Here is a 20641-nt window from a genome sequence, read left to right as displayed (position 1 = left end):
AGCTTTGTCACACTTTGGGGACTCTTTCCTTAAAAACTCCTTTGCATTCTAAATTATTTATATATTGAGAAAGTTAGGACACTTTCTGGGTGTTTTCCCTCTGATCTTTCTCCGACTCTCATAGGACCAATATGTGTGGCCTTGCCATGCCAGCCTGGCTACCGAGGTAGCTATTTTGTGGAGCTGCTTTATTCTGAGCTGTGGTTATGACAAAACAGGAACAAGAAAGGAACAGGAAAAGATCAGCCAAGTGTTGTTCATGGTGTCGTTTTGCTTGAAGATTCACTTTAATAGTTGGAACTGTAGGGAAGAAACGTTTTGGAAGTGAGAATAAGACTAAATCAAGCCAAACAGCATAATATTCTAAATGTGAAATAAAGGAATGTATCACTTCCTGAAAAAAGAAAGAAAAAAATGAGCTCACTCACACACACATATGCACCTGTGCACACATCCCACACACACATTCCTACGTGGATATTAGAAGAGACTGTTTACTTGGATGTTTTTAAAAATTACTTATCTTAAAAAAAACTAAGCAGAGGAGGAGGGAGGGGGGATTAGAGGAAGGCTGTCAAAAGGGACAAACTTCCAGTTATAAGATAAATAAGTACTAGGGATATCATGTACAGGATGATAAATGTAATGAGCACTGCTGTACGTTATGTATGAAAGTTGTTAAGAGAGTAGTCCTAAGAGTTCTCATCACAAGAAAAAGAAATTTTTTTTCTATTTCTTTAATTTTGTGTCTATATGGATGATGGATGTTCACCAAACTTATTGTGGTCATCATTTCAGGATGTACAAAAGTCAAATCACTATTCTGTACGCCTAAACTGTATTCAGCACTGTGTGTCAATTATATCTCAATAAAACTGGAAGAAAACCAAAAATTAAGCAGACTTAGACTTCTGAGATTTTACGACATGACTGAGCTGTTTTCCCTTAGATAAGCACTTCTGCTTTACAAATAATAGTTGAATATTCATTAACAGTTAATGTAGTGGATATTCTATTAATATTTAGTCTTGGTCAATAGTGTTTAGTAGCTGATATAAATACGTATAACTAATGCTCAGACATACTGGAAAGAGCTCTGAAGTCAGCCATCGAGTGGCCTTAGAGCTACTGTGTGACCTTGAACAGGTGCAGCTGAGGTTTCCAGCTGTGCCCATGCATGCCCGGGAGAGGGCCTGGCACCCTGCATTCATTGCACCGGCCCTGCTCCCCTACAAAGACCTCCTCTGAGTGAGATGGGTAGTGGGAGCCCATAGGCATTATATATAGGAGGCTGCTGTGCAGAAAAAAGCTTGTGCAAGCTTGTGCTTGCTGTGAATATAAGTCCCAAATAATTATCCCTTATGTACAAGCACTGACAAGTCAATTTCAAAGGAAAAAAATCCCAGCTCATTCAAATGGGATTCCTCTTTCCCCCAAAGGAATGAGAAGCGTGGGCCTCCTGCTGGCCTTGCAGCGCAGCTCTGGCTTCCTGCTCACGCCCACTTCCACTTTCTTGGGGCCCTTGTCCTTGTCGCCACCGGCACTGTCCATCCTTCCAAGTCCCCTCCCGGATCCGCTGCCTCGTGAAATGCCTCTGCAGAACTGTCCCCATTCTTCTCCCATCTTCAAGCATTTAAAACGGACGGACAAACCGAATCTCATCCCAGTGTCGTGTCATTTTCCAAAGTGGCCACGGCATTCTTGCCAGCCCAGAGACTCTTCCAGAACCTTGTCCTGCTCCGTGGAGTTACGGAGGCCCCTGCTTCAGTGACCCTGGGTGGGATTGCTGACCCTTCGCCCGGGAGAATGTAGCGGAGGGGACGCTGTGTGGCTTCTGAGGTCTAACAGCCTCCCTGGGCTCTCTCTCCCAGGATGCTCCCCGGAGCAAGCCTGCCAGGCGCTGAAGCACAGACTCAGGCAGAGAGGCACGTGGGACGGCCACCTAGGAAGGACCGGAGCCAGCAGCAGTGCCCCAGGTGACCCCAGCACCCAAGCTCACTCTTCCAGCTGAGACCCGACATCAGCAAGCAGAGTCAAGTCACTCTGCGGGGGCCTGTCTGAGCTGTGGCCCCGAATGAGTGAGTGTGATGGACGGTCGTGCACGGCACTAGGTTTGGGGCATTTTGTTCTGTAGCCTCAGTAACTGGAACAACTGGTGACGAGTGGAGGAAACTAACCAAGGGACAGGACGGAAGCCAGAATTCTTTGATTGTAATTGTTTGGTAGATTTAACTTTAGAACAGTGTAGAATAAATGTTTTACATAAAAATTCTTAAAAGGCCACCCCTCAAAACTAAAAGAAAAGTGAAAGAAATGTCTGTAGGTATTGGGTAGGTTGCTTGACCACACAGGAAGAAGTATTTCAAGTATTTTTCATTTATTTATTGATTGATTGATTGATTGATTGCGGTACGCGGGCCTCTCACTGTTGTGGCCTCTCCCATTGCGGAGCACAGGCTCCGGACACTCAGGCGCAGCGGCCGTGGCTCACGAGCCCAGCCGCTCCGCGGCATGTGGGATCTTCCCAGACCGGGGCACGAACCCGTGTCCCCTGCATCGGCAGGCGGACTCTAAACCAGTGCGCCACCTGGGAAGGCCTCAAGTATTTTTTTAAACACAGTGATTTTACTTCCTAGTACTTCCTAGTGGGACATATCCTAAGGCTAAATTCCCGCAGAGGAAACTTACCCTGTTTTCGGTTTCCATTTTGTTACTAAGCACGGAGTATTGTTACTGTGAAACTAAATAAATAAAATAAACACAGCAAATAAGTCATGATATTAATGCCACTAGGGTTGTTTTAAGTCTGTGAGAAAGTCGGTGCAAAAAGGGAGATTAAAGAAATTAAGAAATGCATGAAAACTTAAGGGTAAGGTTTAGGGTAGAGGTGAGGGTACGAAAACGTGTTAGGGTTAGGGTACGTGTTATGGTACGGGTTAGTGTTAGGGTACGGTTTAGGAGTAGGGTACGGGTTAGGGTAAGGGTTAGGTTTAGGGTTAGGGTACGGGTTAGGTAAGGGTTAGGGTTAGGGTTAGTGAACTGGTAAGGTTTAGGGTACAGTTGAGGGTACGAAAACGTGTTAGGGTTAGGGTACGTGTTAGGGTATGGGTTATTGTTAGTGTCCGGGTTAGGATTAGGGTACGGGTTAGGGTTAGGGTTAGGTTTAGGTTTAGGGTTAGGGTTATGGTTAGCAAATGGGTAAGTTTTAGGGTACAGGTGAGGGTACGGAACCGTGTTAGTTTCAGGGTACATGTTAGGGTATGTGTTAGTGTTAGTGTACGGTTTAGGATTAGGGTACGGGTTAGGGTAAGGTTTAGGGTTAGGGTTACGTTTACGGTTAGGGTTAGGGTTAGCGAACGGGTAAAGTTTAGGGTACAGGTGAGGGTACCAAAATGTGTTAGGGTTAGGGGACGTGTTATGGTACGAGTTAGTGTTAGGGTACGGTTTAGGATTAGGGTAAGGGTTAGGTTTAGGGTTAGGGTATGGGTTAGGGTAAGGGTTAGGGTTAGGTTTAGGGTACGGGTTAGCTAGTCATTAAAGTAATTTACCTTCACCTTGGGGCTGATTTTGGCCTGGGAAACTGATTAAACCACAGAGTAGTTTACCTGGACCAGATTAAGATGCCGACTCATAACCTGTCTTAACTTGCTTAAAGTAAGGAGGATTTCATCTTCAATTGCCTTTCATCATGATCTTAAGAAGACCACCTAGAGGGGTGGGATAGGGAGGGTGGGAGGGAGGGAGATGCAAGAGGGAAGAGATATGGGGACATATGTGTATGTATAACTGATTCACTTTGTTATAAAGCAGAATCTAACACACCACTGTAAAGCAATCATACTCCAATAAAGATGTAAAAAAAAGAAAAAAAGAAGTAGGGGGTCATTTGACACATCATTGCTATTAACTCTCCTTACAGGTCTGTTAATGCAACAGCAAACGCCGCAGGGGAAGAAGAGTTAAAAGGGGGTCCCAGGAAGAGAGTGGAGGCTGCTTCCTGCTAGACCAGCAGTAGGATTAGAGCCTGGAAGTACCCCAAACGTAAAGGCAGCCGTGGTACGTGGGCTCAGAACACCAGAAAGCCTGCTTTTTCCCCGTCGTCTCCCTCCTGCACTGCTAGGGTTTCATTGTCACGTCTCTGCTGGGAGCTCTGACTCCTCCTGCCCCTCACATCCTCTCCATTCCTCAAAACACAACTCAGGTTTCGTCCTTTTTCTGAAAGTTGACCTCCTTCACCTAAGTTCCCCAGCTCCCAAATTCTAATTTCTCTTGTAGGCTAAAGCCTTTGAAAATGTACTCTTGTGTATTGCTTTATCCCTCTCTTCCACAATAGTATAAACTCCTCGGGACAGAGCTGGGTCTTTCAATCCTTGCATGTCTCTGCTGTGCTGTGACAGGGCAGACGCTTAATAGTTATTAATAAGCTAGTTTATTGCTTTAGTACCATTCGGCCAAAAGCACTTTGTCCGCAGGTATGCCTCTATATGTGCTAAAAAACAAAACAAAGCAAGCAAGCAAACAAACAAAAAACCCCACCAAACCCAACTTACATTTATATAGTACTTTCTGGATTAGAAAGCATTTTACTTTCATTATCTTACTTAGTTTTCTAACAACCCTGACGGTGGACAGAGCCGGAATTTATGTCCCTTTTCCAAAAGGAGGAAAGTGAGCCCTTGAGAAGCTCAGCACCTGGTGAAGACACAGCTCCTCGGTGGGTGAGTCAACGGCAGGGCCAGTGTCAGCCTTCAGACTTCTCTTCCTCCTGTACCCCAATAGTTCTAGAAAATGTGTAAGAAGTGTTACCTAAAAGCTTGGCGATAATGGAAAAAGATGATTCCAGGTCCTTCGAGTGTCACCCTGGAACATCACCTCACAGGCCCCCCAAGGATGCTTTATTCTCTGCAACAGCAGTTCTCACGCTTTTTGGTCTCAGAATCCCTTATACCCTTAAAAATTATTGAGGACTCCAAAGAACTTTTGTAAATATGTGTTATATTTAACAATATTTACCTTATTTGAAATTAAAGCTGAGGAACATCCAAACATTTATTACTTAATTTTAAAATAATGGCAAGCCCACTACGGATTAACATAAATAACATATTTTTAATAAAAATTAACATATGTTCCAAAACAAAACCAATTTAGTGAGAAGAGTGGCATTGTTCCTACATTTTTGCAAATGTCCTCAATGTCTGGCTTAATGGAAGAAAATTGGATTCTCATATTTGCTTCTGTATTCAGTCTGTTGCAAGAGGTTGCTTGGATAAAGAAAATCCAGGCCCACGCAGGTATGTAGTTGGAAAGGGGAGGAGTATTTTAATAGCCTTTTAGAAACTGGACAAATAATCTAAAATGATAGAAGATCAGCGGCAGTGTGGAATCTGAAGCTCTATCAGTGAACGTTTTGTACTCTGTGACCTTGGAATCCGTTGCCCTTTCTGGAACGTTGAAGGGCATCATTTATCTGCGTGTGGTAGCAGAATAACGGCCCCGAAAGGCATCCCGGTCCTACTGCCTGAACCTGGGAAACGTGGCAAAAGAGACATTTGCTGCTGTGATTGTGAGGGAAACTGAGGGGGAGACAGACAGACAGAAGCGAGTGACAACAGGAGAAGGACTCAACCCACCGTGGTGGCTGGCTTCAAAGACAAGGAAGCAGATTCTCCCCTGGGGCCTCCAGAAAGGAGCACAGGGAGACCCATGTCAGACGGCAGAGCCTCAGAACTGCAAGATCACAGAGCTGTGTTGTGTGAGGCGCTAAGTTTGCTGTGGTTTGTTGCAGCAGCAACGGGAAACGCTGCCACCATGTAGACTTTGTAATGTCGTGAGCTGGTCATTTGGAAAGTAGTGGTTCACTGGGTTATGTGCAGATTTTCCCAGTGTTGACGTGGTTCATTACATAGTCTCAAAGAATCATTAATATCACACTGATTTCGTCAGAAAACTCTTTAAATATTAGGAAGCTTTCAAGGACTCACAGAAGCTATCAAAATTTTCACTTGAAAACTTTTATTTTATCATTGGCGACAAATAGTGTCAGCTGTTTTCCTTGAAGTGACAGACTAACTCCATGCACTCTTGAAAAATGTCTTCTAAATACTGAAGTGTAAACAACCAGCTTGTCTCTCGGTGCTTCTTGCAGATGAAAATGGGACTCGGGCAGGATTAACTGAAGTGAGCAAAGGAAAAGACAAAATAGCTCCGGAAGCCTCAGGTTCCTCTCCTTTGCTTCTTTGTCTCAGGCTCTGACTCCAGGGCCACCTTCCTCCTTTCCTTCTAAGCCACCTATGCCTCGCTATAACCTCCGTCCAGTCACACAAATTTTCCCACCCAACTTTCTCTTTTCTCACTCCTTTTTCCTCTGAACTTGTCAGAACCCGTCCCTTTAAAATTAAGCCTTCTGAGAATCCAGGGAATAAACCCTTCATTTTTCATATTCCCTGGACTAAAGCTGAACTGCAACCCATAACCAAGGATTTTCTCAAAGTAACTGAAGATCCTCCCAGATTTGCTGAGGAGTTTAATATAGTCACTCAAACTTATGAACGTGGTGCCTGCCAATGCAGGGGGCACGGGTTCGAGCCCTGGTCTGGGAAGATCCTACATGCCGCGGAGCAACTAGGCCCGTGAGCCACAACCACCGTGCCTGCGTGTCTGGAGCCTGTGCTCCGCAATGGGAGAGGCCAGTGCACTGCGATGAAGAGTGGCCCCTGCTCGCAGCAACTAGAGAAAGCCTTTGCACAGAAACGAAGACCCAGCACAGCCAAAAAAAAAAAAAAAAAAATAAGTCCCTGTCTCTGAATCTATTCCCTTTTTTTTTTTTTTTTTTGCAGTACGTGGGCCTCTCACTGTTGTGGCCTCTCCAGAGTAGACAGCATTTGAGCTGAATCTTAGAGGATGAGGACTTTTCAGGTAGACAACACAAGGAAGCATGTTCTGGGTGGAGAGAATGAAGAATACCGAAAGATCATGCTGTGATCAGGGCCCGTGAATAATGGCTCAACGTGGCTGAGAGCAGAATTCATACAGAGAGTGAGGAGAAATTAGGTTAAATGGGGCTGTTGACCTAAAACAAATGGCTGCCAGATATTTCTCCAGCAAAGATGGGTTTATTCAGGACCAGCAGAGACTTGGAGACCAGAACTGCAGACCAGTTCAGGGTCTGCAACCACGGTGTGAGCCACATGCCATCCCTGCGCAGCAAGGGATGATGAATGCTTTTATAGGGAAAAGGAAGTTGCGGGGTGGGAGCTACAGTAAACAAAGAGTCCATGGCTTTTCATTGGCTGAGTCCTTGCGGGAAGAAGATGCCTCTTTCTCTTCCTGTTGGGCTCTGCCATCAACCATCACAGGGAGTGACAGCTCCTCCTCTGGTCTCCCAACCCTAGTTAACTGAGGTTTCTGTGTATTAATTTTTCACATTTCCCCTTTTGATCAAGATCCTTCTCTGAAAGCATCACTGATCAAGAGTCAGGTTTTCTATTTCAGTGGATTTTTGTCCCTCAGTGCCAGGAAGGACTTTTCAGCATGCAGTGTCCTACGTCGGAGGGAAAGTGCACAGATTGGAAACCTATTGAGGTCACATTTGAGTAGCAAGGAGACCCAGGAGGGAGGGAGAACTCTGACACTTTTTGTCAAAGTCTATATGTTATCAAGATCGTAGACACTGGAGATCATCTAGAGCAGTATGTCATGTTCAAAGGTTTGGAGACAAACTTCCAACCGGCCTGGTCTAGATATCTTGGGAAAGCTGTCTCGTCAGATGTTGTCTGCTTCAATTCTGGGAAATCTTTACTTTCAGGTCACCAGATGACATGCAGGTCCAGCCAGGGTTCAGTGCTTTTTTTTTTTAAGGTGTGCCATGTGAACCCAAGAGTCTCTTCTTTGGAGTTTGGTGGCACGAGGGTGGGTTGGCAGCACCTGATAGGGACCTTTCCAGTGAGCTGGAAGAGAGTTCTTCTGGAGGTGACTTTTGCAACAGACCAAAGCTCCAGGCTGCAAGGTGTGATGCTTAAAGTATCTCCTGAGGGCACACTGTGAAGACTGCTTTACCAAAACATGGCTTTTTTTTTTTTTTTTTTTTTTTTTTTTTTGCAGTATGCGGGCCTCTCACTGTTGTGGCCTCTCCCATTGCGGAGCACAGGCTCCAGACGCGCAGGCTCAGCAGCCATGGCTCACGGGCCCAGCCGCTCCGCAGCATGTGGGATCTTCCCGGACCGGGGCACAAACCCGTGTCCCCTGCATCGGCGGGCGGACTCTCAACCACTGCGCCACCAGGGAAGCCCAACATGGCTAGTTTTAAATAGAAGCAAGTAGGCTTTTACAGTATTGGAGTATCTCTCCTTTTATCAGCCGTGGGTCAAAAGAAGGAGGAGCCAAGTGCGTTGAGTCCCTGGGACCATCTCAAAGGGTGAGAGGTTGTGAATTCCAAAAAACATGCATCTGAGATTTACAAGGACCAGTGGCAAACTTTTGCCCAAGGTGTTTTGCCAACTGAGTCTTAGGAATTTCCTCAGCACGTTCTATGAAACCAGAGGATTGAAGGTGGTTAGCACAGTGGCAGCGTTGTAAAAGCAGCTGGACAGCACAGACCTATCCGAGCACCTGGCCAAGTGACGGATTCCTCCATCACTGTACAGTGTGAGGGGACAATCTTTTCCGAAAGGACTTTAGCCACAGAAGAGGCAGTAGCTGTCTGCAAGGGGAGACTTCAGTCCAGCATGAGAACACACAGACCACGACTAAACACATTTCTAGCCAAGAGATAAAGGGAGTTGTGTGAAGTCCACTGGCCAGAACTTGAATGATCCATTGGGCAGTTTTACATGTCCAGGGCAGTGTGAGTTGTCTTCCCTGGGTTGTGCTTTGGACAAGTGGGACAAGTGAGGGAGGCAGTTTTGTGGCCTTTTAAAATGTTTCCCCAGTAGGGACTTCCCTGGTGGTGCAGTGGTTAAGAATCCGCCTGCCAATGCAGGGGACATGGGTTCGAGCCCTGGTCCGGGAAGATCCCACATGCCGCGGAGCAACTAAGCCCGACTACTGAGCCTGCACCCTAGAGCCCGCGAGCCACAACTACCGAGCCTGCACGCCTAGAGCCCGTGCTCTGCAACAAGAGAAGCCACCGCAGTGAGAAGCCTGCGCACCGCAACGAAGAGTAGCCCACGCGCAGCAACGAAGACCCAACACAGCTAAAACAAACAAAAAAGTTTCCCCACCAATATTGATTCATAATAGCTATCATTTTGCCAGAACAATGGTTTGATGCATGTACAGTAGTGGGGAGTGGGAATTGTAGAGTCTCCAGTAGGACTGGGTTATTTGGTCCCAACCAGAGTTTCTCTTTCTATCCAACCAACAGTTGTTGAATTTCCAATCTTGTTTTTCCTTTTCTGAAGCCAGTTGTTGGACTTCTCTAGGCAATTTTTCTAAGTTATTCTTTGGGGAAATTTCCCTTTGGACCATGACAGAGGTTTGGCTTCTGTTGGTCCTTTTAAGGGCGGCATTCCTAATTTATTATTAATAAGTTAATAATTATTCAAAAATTAACTTGATCCCTAGAGGGTCAAGTTTAGAATGCCCTGGAATCTTGATATCTGAAGTGGCAGGTTAAAGTATTGCATTTAATAATTCCTGAACATAGGGAACATTTTAAATTTTACTTCCACTGGAAGTAAGGAAGCCACATTGTTTCCACAAGATTCCAAAATCATCAGCTACTCCAAACGTATACCTACTATTAGTATAAATATTGGAAGTTTTGTCCTTGGCTAAAGCACAGGAGTATATAATTCAGCCTGTTAGGCTGAAGAAGCCATAGGTTCTTGTTGTCCTTACCTCAGACAACATCAGAAGTGGTTGTAATAGCACACCCAACACAAGGTCTTCCTTTGTCACCTTTTACACAAGAACCCTCCGTGAACCATGGAATTTCCTGTGGCTCATCACAAGGAATCAGGATGTGGTCCATCAGTGTTAAATGGTCATGAGGGACTTTGTCATTGCTGGAGGGCAGAGAAGTAGCCAGGGTACGGTTATTACAGTGTAAAAGAGGTATGTGAGGGGCAGTTAACAGAAGGGCTTCTTAAGAGGTGAGGTGGCTGGCTGAGAAATGCTGAGTGTGGTGGGAATTCAGGAGGGCTTCCGCTGCATGGGGTAAAAATGGTTAAAGGGAATCCACCAGGATTTCCTCGGTGGCCTTAACCAAAAGGGCAAAGGCAATAATGGCTCTGAGGCAAGGGGGTAGTTCTCTGCCAGAGGGTCTAGTTTTGGAGGATAATAACCTTATGGGTTGGTGGTCCCCATGTTTTGGGGTGAGTAACCACAGGGCATTCCCTTCCTTTTCACGTACAAAAAGGAATGTGATCACTGAGATGCCCAAGGGAAGGTGGGTTCATCAAACTTTCTTCTAAGGCCTTGAAAGCCATGTCATCCAGTTATTCCCATAAAATTGCGTGTGTGGTGTTACTGTTGAGTAAAACATATAGAGGTTTGGCTCTAAGAGAGAAATTTGGAATCCAATTTTGGCAATAACCAATTATCCCAAGAAAATCTCACAGCTGGCAATTAGTTTTGGGTTTGGGGAAACTTAGGACCCCATGAAATCCATCTGGATCTAGGTGTAGCCCTTGTTCTGGTATCAGAAGCCCTAAATATAAAACTCAGGTTCGGGCAAACTCATTTTTTCCTTTGTAACCTTATGTCCCTTTATAACGAGGTTGGGCGAATGTAAATGACATTCTAGAAGTTCTCTCATTAAGAATGTTTTGTCTTAAATAATGATGTTTTAAATATAGATGTAAACACATATGTGTATATATAATATATATGTATTGAGAAAAAGCCTGGAGAAAAACTCTGAAAAAAGTTCTTTTATTTATTTTCCAAGGTTTTATAATGACCACATGCTACTTTCGTAAACAGAGATATAATTTTAAAAATTAAAATCTAGAAATACAAAACTTCATCTTCATCGGGTTTCTTGTCAATCTAATTAAATTCACAAGCCTTAGCTGTTCTAGAATACTGGGCACAATACTGAAAATCAGGCATAGAATTCTCACCCAAAGTAGCATAGAAGTATATAGAAAAATGTTAAAGCAAACCTCCAAATTAAAATCTTTCAAGCTGCATGAAATGACTGATTATCAGTCAGAATAATACTTTGTTTTTTTAAGTAACATTTGGAGGTCAGTGTCTGCCACATGAAATTTACTATAAAATATATACTAAACACAAGAAGTTAGTAAATTAAAAAAGTATAACATTTTAATGTTATAACATGTGTTACAATAGTTTCACTTAATGAAGAAATATTCCTAAAGTAAAATGAAAATCTTAAAGTAGAACATACTTTGCTTCTAATAAAAACATTCATTTTATTATCCTTTTAAAGTTATTTAAAATTATTTCCCAACTGATTCGTGAATAGTTTCCAGTCATATCTTACTGTTCCCAGAAGCAGCCTTTTTCAGCTCCTTTTGCTGTTTCCACAGATACTCATTTCCCTCATTCTAACTGTGTTTGTACTTACATCTCTCCCTGTATCACTCTAAGACATTCTCGGTGGTCATCCAATAATGGAAGATAAAGACTTAATGGCTTCTCTAATCATCTCCCCAAATTTTCCTCTTTCCTGCCATGCAGTAAGAATTAAAACAACATTAATTTACCCTATATGAAAATATAAGTACTTTTTTCCTGCAAGACAAGTTGTATACCATGATTCTATTTCTTATTTCTTTCTTTTACAATGTTTGCTTTTCCTAGGGTTAAAAATTTAGGTGTCTTCTATCATTTCTCCTCTTAGCCTCGCCAAAAGAATTATGTTAAAAAACAAAACTAAACTAATTGCTATTTCCAAATGGCCAAGCATATCAGCACATCGGGGAGTTATTGTTTTAGTCTCTCTGGCATCATCCTCCGTTCCAGTAGAAATAGGTTTCTTCCTAACCCTTCTGTACACCTGTCCTCCCAGGACTTCTGTTTACTTCTCACTTCTACTGTGTTTGCATCACCACAGCCAGGAAAAATTCTCTGCTTTTAAGGACCTGTGTGATTAGATTAAACTCATCCAGATGATCCAGGGTGATGTGTTGAAAGTGTTAATTTAATCACACCTGCAATATCTGCTTTGCTAGATAAGAAAACATACACACAAGTTCTGGGGATTAGTATGTGGATATCTTTGGGTACCCATTATTCTGGCCACTTTACGTATCTTTTATATCTTCCTAATTTTGTTCACTTATTTCTCTTAGTGCATTATCAATTTGGTTAATTTGTTCTCCTGTTATTATTTTTTATAAATTTATTTATTTTATTTTATTTTTTGGCTGTGTTGGGTCTTCATTGCTGCACGAGGGTTTTCTCTAGTTGCAGTGAATGGGGGCTATTCTTCATTGCGATGTGCGGGCTTCGGTAGTTGTGGTGCGTGGACTTCACTAGTTGTGGCACACCGGCTTAGTTGCTCCATGGCATGTGGGATCTTCCCAGACCAGGGCTCGAACCCGTGTCCCCTGCATTGGCAGGTGGATTCTTAACCACTGTGCCACCAGGGAAGCCCTCATGCATTATTTTTAACACATACAAATTTAAATTCTTTCCTGAGTTTGTCACTTCCTTTCTGAGTTTTTCTAAATCTGACATATGTTGCTTTCCATATCTTATGTCATTCTTTATGTCTGCTGTAAACCTAAAACAATAAAACAGCCAGTTATTTTACCAGCAAAACAGGTTTATTCAGGAGCAGCAAAGAATTGCTGCTATTTGGGACAGGCAACTATGGTGAACCACATGCAAGCCCAGTAAAGCAAAGGAGAGAAAACTCTTTTCTAGAGGACAAGGGGACGTTGGAGGCTGTAATAAACAAAATTCCCTTGGAAGAAATTAGTTTAAAGTATAGTGGCTTTTCATTGGCTGAGCTTTTTCCAGACAAGGAGAAAAAAAATCTTTCTCCCCACTGCAGGAGATAGTAAAGTAGCATCCATCCCTGGGGGAGATGCAAGGTACATCTCTTTTGTTGGAGTCTGTATTGACCTTGAGTGGTACGTGCATGAGCGCTCCCCCTTCTGGCCACTCCAATCTTTTAGTGAGGTTTCCCTTTATTAATTTCCACCTTAATTTATTTTAAAATATCAGATTATCGTTCCCACCTATGTGGGAGGCATGACTTTCTGGCTTCCCTAGAGCCAGTGATCCCAGAGAGCAACATAGGAGAGAGCGCCCTCCTCTGGAACCCAGCCTCCGAAGCCAGACGCCACCATTTCCCTCTCATCCCACTGGGTGCACACCTATGTCCTCCCTGTTCAGTGTGGGAGGACCTAAGTGCCAGTTGTGGGATACCTGGGGCCATTTTGGAGGATGGCTACCAGATGCTAAAATCAGTAAAAGTTTAATGAAGGAGAAGATATTTGCATTATGTCTTCTCATAAAATGCTTATTAGTTACAGGGGGAAAACAATAATTCAATAATTTGATAAGGGAGAAACCTCACAAACACCACTTAACCAAGAGCCCTGGTCAGTTCGGGCTGCTGTACCAAAGTCCCACAGACTGGGTGGCTTACAAACAACACACACTTACTTTCTCACAGCTCTGAAGGCTGGATACCCAAGATGAGGGCGGCAGCAGGGTCAGGATCTGGGGAGGACCCTCTTCCACGGGCGGCAGATTGCCGACGTCTCCCCATGTCCTCACAGGGCGGGAAGAGAGCTAGAGAGTTCTCCTAGGTCTCCTGTAAGGCACAGCTCCCGACACCATCACACTGGAGGTTAGGATTGAAACATGTGAGTGTGGGGGGAAAGACACAAACATTCAGTCCATTGCACCAAGTGAGCAAAATGTGCATCACCCGTAATGGGACAAACTGACACCATGTGCTTCTAAGCTGGCGAACTGAGGACACATCACTTATGTGGTATTCCTGCCAAAAATGCATAATCTAAATCTAAACACGAGAAGACGTCAGATGGACCCTAATTAAAGGACATTCTACAAAAGACCTAGCCTGTACTCTTCAAAAACGGCGATGTCATGACAGACAAGAAAGGCTGATGCTACTCCAGATTACAGGAGACTAAGGGGACTTGACCAGTGGTGACTGTGGACTGAATCCTGAAATGGGAACAACATCTGCTATGGGAACAAACAAATGGGAACAAAGTTTGACTATGAATGGCAGATTAGATACCAGTCGTAGTGGGCCCAGGTGGCCCAGAGCTTATGGTTAAATATTGAGGAATTTTGAAAACTGGGTGCTAAATTATTGGTAACTTGAAATCAGCCATGGTGAGCCATTTCCCATGGAAGTGGCAAGTGTTAGGAATTAGGATCCCCCTGCCTCACCCCCAGTGCATCAGCATGCCACGTGACAGTTGGATTGTGACAATGTTCAATTTCCTCATTTTGGTCCTCTACTGTGTAGGGCAACCTTCTTTTTCTCAGGGAATCCACAGTGAAGTATTTGAGGGTAAAGGGACCCAATGTCTGCTGCTTACTCTCAAACAGTTCAAGATAGATCAATTAATTGATCAATACGTAGATATACATTCATAGGTGATAGACAATAATACAGTAATACAACAAAATGGTGACTTTCGGTAAATCTGGGTAAATAGTTCTTTGTACTATTCTTGTCACTTTCTGTACGTCTTAAATTTAAAAAAACAAAACAGAAACAAAAAGCTCCAACCCCAATTTGCTATAGGCTATGAAGTCCTGGAAACATGACTGATTCGTGAAAGTCACACAGGATGTAGCTCTTTAGTCTAAGGCTCTCATAGCACCTTGAAGTGGCCTTTCTTAAAGATTTAAAATTTTCTTTAAGATGTCTTATGATAAAATGAATGCATGAATACTTTTCTATTTTAAAAATAATTTGTTACACATACATTTTTCTGTTAAAAATGAAATTATTTTGTTTCCTTTCAGCTTTAGACTTGCAAAGTTTCATTGGGTTCTGAATGGAAAGCTACGAATAAGAGCTGGCAGTTGCTTCAGCAGGCGAGAAAGAGGCCTTGTGTTAGAAAGCAGAGGGGTTTAACCTGGACCGAAACCTTACTAACAGTGGGCCGAAAAGTGGGTAACTTGCACATACGTCGCACTGATGATAATTAGGGTGTTGCTCTACAGCGTGATTTCTCAACATCGGTTTGACTGACATTCTGAGCCTGACAATTCTTTGTTGTGGGGTGTCCTGGGCATTGAAGGATGTTGAGCAGCATCGCTGGCCTCCAGCCACTGGATGCCAGTGGCAGGGAGCTCTCCGTCGCCAACAACCCATATGTCTCCAGATGTTCTAGGGAGGGCAAAATCGCCAGTTGAGAACCACTGTTTTAGAGTCGATGGTACAAGAAACGTCAAAAGCAAAAAGAAGAGATGGTATATGTATATATACACGTATATATGAGACATCTGAAGAGGCTGGGTTTCTTTCAATGGACATATCCTGATCTTTGTGTGTTGTGTATATTTTATTCTTCTTGTTTATTTTTTAGATTCACCAATTAAAGGAGCCTAATTTTCTATATCACCCACATTTTAGAGAATGAATTCACATCTATCTTGGACTTATAATGGTATTAAATTCTATTCAATTTAATTAAGTTAATGGTTTTAATTAATTTATTCTAGCTCTAACATACTGGTCAAATTCTGAACTTCAGCATCAAAGGTATTTAATTAAGGGGTTAAAACAATGGATCGAAATAGTAACGACAACTCAAAGTGATTTTTAAAAATCCCAATTCTTCAAGAATGAGTAGTACACAGCTTCTAAAACACAGAGAGTGTACGTTTCCAAGGTGTGAATGTACCATACACTGATATGGTACCATAGAGATGGCTTCTTGTACCAGCTACTTATGCCTAGACATGTACTTAGCAACAAGATAATTACATTCATAAAGAGGGCTAAGCATTGTAAAGCTAAATAAGTAAATAAAACCTGAGAGAAGTTGTGGGGTAGAAGAAAACCACTTTCCTATTGTCCTCGGCATTGAAGAATATTTAATTTAAAGGCATCAGCTAAGTGGTGAATCTATTATCTGACAGTATTAGCTGTCATATCTTAGAGCAGTTAATGAAAATTAGTGAAAAGGTGATCCTTGCCAGTTGTCCTGGTGCACGCTGCCCCCTGGTGGCTCTGAATGCATCTTTGGGAAGGTAGACTCACCTTTCCTATCTCCTGCAAGTCCATGTCTTCATCCAATCATTTTTTTCTATTTCTTTAATTCCATTTGATTTAATCAAGTTACATTATATAAACATTGGGAGGAGTATTTCCATAAAATATTTTGAAAACCAAGTAGACTTGGATGGTTCATCTTAGCTGCTGTGTGACTGTGGGTAAGCTGCCTAACTTCTCTGAGCATTAGTTGTCTCATCCATAAAACAGAGCTTAGAAAACACAAAAATTAGCTCAGAGTATCATGGAAAAAATGCGACAAGGCTGTATATAAAACCAACTCATAATAGTTAATATTCTTATCGTGCTCTCTGTTTTAGACATTCAATACTATCTAGCAATCTTTCTAACTATACATATTCCCACACACGGAGAATTTTACCCCGTTTACAAATCGGAAACCAAGGCACGGAGAGATTAAGGAACTTGCTACAGTCAACACAACCAGTAAGAGGATCTGAACTCATGCAACATGGCTCAAAAGTCCATACTTTTTTTTTTTTTTTTTTTTGCGGTACGCGGGCCTCTCACTGTTGTGGCCTCTCCCGTTGTGGAGCACAGGCTCTGGACGCGCAGGCCCAGTGGCCATGGCTCACGGGCCCAGCCGCTTCGCGGCGTGTGGGATCTTCCAGGACCGGGGCACAAACCCATGTCCCCTGCATCGGCAGGCGGACTCTCAACCACTGTGCCACCAGGGAAGCCCCAAAAGTCCATACTTTTAACCACGACACAAAACCCGTTATCAGAAAATCTTCATTGAAATAATGAACTAAGTAATTTCAGAAATGTATGATGAATATGCTAACAGGGGAAGTACAGACTTCTCTTTCCCAGCATGTTAGTGTCGTTCGCACAATCTATGAAGCATTTATGAGAACTCATAGGTCATGAAGCACTTTATTCATTCTTCACCTCTGTGTAAACCATCCCGACCTCTCAAGCACAAGAGAGAAAACATTAATACTCCTGAGTGCAGATGGAGAGACTATCCCCATGAGTCAATATGCATTTTCAATTTCTTGATATTAAAGAAACAGGGACTTTCTATGCCAAGAATATGCAAGTAGGAAGTCAGAAGGCATTTCCCCTGTTCCAGCCTCCTGAACTTATTATCAGAATCTAGTAAAAGAGTTTGTTTCTATAACATAGTCACATCTCTTGAGTTCATCTTCTCTGTACCCTCACTTCTGCAGCATTGCAGCATGAGTCCAGGCCCTTCTTTTTTTTTTTTTTTTTAAAGCAAATTGTCTATTTTTAGGTGTCAATCAGAAATACATTGAAAAAATATATGTTCACACAAAAAGTTGTACATTAGTGTTCACAGCAGTGTTTTTCATAATAGCCCAAACTAGGAAGCAATCCAAATGTCCACTGACTAATGAGTAGATAAATAAAATGTTATAACCATACAATGCAATATTACCCCGTATTAATAGTAATACAAAATGAAGTACAGAGTCAATGCCACAACATGGATGAAAATTAGGATGCGGTGATGTTGCACAACTCTGCAGATGTATGAAAATCATTGACTTGTACACTTTAAATGGACGAATGTACGACGTATGAATTATTTCTCAACAAAGCTGTGACAAACAGAGCGATATACTGAATAACTCCCATAAGGAGGTGAGTTCAATAATGCCAAACCATCAACTGTGTGCTGTTTCTCTTAAATAAAACACGGAGGCTAAATTAGAAAATACAAGAACAAGCTAAACGTGAGCACACAAATTGGTACCACATCTAAGGGCATCTTTTCTATCATTTCATTGTAAGTATTTTTTTTAACTTTTAATCCATCAGTTTTGGTGAGATATGGAAATTAATAAATGAGTAGCTCTCTCACCTCCCAACTCAAACAATAATGCATTTCCCATTTCTTCTTCCTTAATTTAAGGCTTATTTGGGACATTTAAAAAATTTAATGGTATGTTTCCTTCAGTTAGTAAAATAAACTTTAAGCAGTAGTATTAAAAATCCCATGTTTACAAATGATAAACAGTGACATCTTCAGCCTTAAAGTGCTCAAGGAAGTGAATGCTTTTGCACAGAGCTTCTACTTTGTTGACTTTATGATAGGAAAAACGCATGCGTTTTAAGGCAAATTCTCCGGTTGTATAAACGACTCCCTGGGAGTGAGGAGTTATACTAACTTTTATGATAGAGTAGTAATTGAAATAATACCCTAGTGACTTCGAAAGTTTTCTTACAAAGCTGCTAAAAGAATCGAAATGGAGAACCGTAGCTTAGCTGAAAGAGGAACTCTAGTTGCAGACCTAGAAAAAGCCAAATAAAGATCAAGTGCACAGTGGCCTACTCACTGCCCGCAAGTTCCCTCTGCCTGCGTCCATCTCCCCTCACCCCCCACCACCAACGAATCAGATCCACATTTATGTTATTTTAAATTACAAAACTCTATGAGGTAGGTTAATACTTGATAGCTGAGGAAACCGAGGCTTAGAAAGGTCAAGAGGCCTTGAGATGTAACAAACGGTACAGATCCTCAGACTCACGAAACCCAGTGAAGGCAGATGTGCTAGTAAACGTTTAACACCTGGCTCTCTGTTTTTTCTTTTTTTAAAGCCCTCATTTACAGTATTTGCCAATTTCCTTAGTGTTTCCTACCATAGTGGGTTTCAAGCTACCAATGTGATATCATGGGAACACACCTTGGGTTGATAGTTGGCTGTCATATTCTTCCTTCAGCATTTTTCTATCATTAATAAAAAAACCTGACTCCACAGTCTTTAAAATTTACCATTGCCCCCATTTCCACAAATACTGGAGAGATTGCACAAGTCAGAGCCCCCCTCCCCACGTGCATCCCCTCCCGCTTAGTCACAACTGCAAAGCTGTGGCACCACCCTGGGGGGTATGGCCACCCTGCTTACTACCAACGGTGGGTCCTCGTGGCCATCCGGCTGATGAGTAACCCGATTCCAGAACCCCCTTCCCAGGTCTGCTTCACATGACCTGATCTGGGGCGACTGTCTTGGTTTGAGTGCCCCAGAAGCAGAGCCTAAGATAAGGCTTTGGGTGCAGTTTATTTGGGAGAGGATGCCAGGAAGCACCAGTGGGGAAGTAGGGAAATGGGGCCAGGCAGGGAAGGAACTAATAAAGGCTGTGTTTTCAAGCACGTTTCTATTTAACTAGAGCTCAAACTCGAAACACTGGAAGCTAGTGGACACAACTTAGATGTACCTCCTGCCCCCAGGGGTGAGGGGGCTAGGGGTCCTTACCCACTCATTGCCTGCAGGCCCTCTCGGGAGGTACAAACTCCCTGGCACTTCAGGTCTTCCTCAAATGCAGGCAGAACAGGTTTATTTGGGACGAGCAGAGATTTTGCAGACAGCTTCTTTTCATAGACATGTTACAGACACACAAGTAATTTTTCTACTTCCCTAATTTGGATCCTTTGCTTACTGTCTTTTTTTTTTTTTTTTGCGGTACGCGGACCTCTCACTGTTGTGGCCTCTCCCGTTGCGGAGCACAGGCTCTGGACGCGCAGGCTCAGTGGTCATGGCTCACGGGCCCAACCGCTCCGCGGCACATGGGATCCTCCCGGACCGGGGCACGAACTCGTGTCCCCTGCATCGGCAGGCAGACTCTCAACCACTGTGCCACCAGAGAAGCCCCCCCACCCACTGGGTTTTAATTTACTAATTTCACTTCATAATTCCTAATCATCTTTATATATATATATATATATATATATATATATATATATATTCTGCCTCATTCTCTTTAGCTCCTGCATTCTGTGTAAGGATGTTTCACAGTTATGCTTTGTGACTAGACTACGGTCCATTTGCATTTGTTTTGTTGCTGTGGAGGTTACTCAGATCAGTGGTTAAAAAGCCAAACAGGGCTTCCCTGGTGGCGCAGTGGTTGAGAGTCCGCCTGCTGATGCAGGCGACACGGGTTCGTGCCCCGGTCCGGGAAGATCCCACATGCCGCCGAGCAGCTAGGCCCGAGAGCCATGGTCGCTGAGCCTGTGCATCCGGAGCCTGTGCTCTGCAACAGGAGAGGCCACAACGGTGAGAGGCCCGCGTACCGAAAAAAAAAAAAAAAAGCCAAACAAAAGGGGAAAATACTGAAAGGTCTCTGAGACCTCCCTGTTCCCCTACGCACACCTGGTACCATACCCTAGACTCAGCCACAATTAAGTTTGTTTTTAATTCTTCTGGTTCTTTTCATTATAACTCTAAATAATATACATCCTGACCCATCAACCATAAATAGCATATTTTCAAAGGATAAAATTTTATCTTCTCTTTCAGCTCCTAATTTTAAAACTTACATTACTTTTAGTTCTAATGGTGGAAGATTTTGTGACTTTATTTACCTATGTCATTGTTTATAAACTTACATATTCCCTATTGGCTCCCTGCAAAGGGAGATGAGGAAATTAGTAGATTTATACTCTCTCACCCCCCACCAACGTTATAA

This window comes from Mesoplodon densirostris, chromosome 12 (genome assembly GCF_025265405.1).
Source record: "Mesoplodon densirostris isolate mMesDen1 chromosome 12, mMesDen1 primary haplotype, whole genome shotgun sequence".
Taxonomy (NCBI): Eukaryota; Metazoa; Chordata; class Mammalia; order Artiodactyla; family Ziphiidae; genus Mesoplodon; species Mesoplodon densirostris.
The sequence above is the reverse complement of the archived record's forward strand: the minus strand, read 5'-3'. Positions refer to the sequence as shown.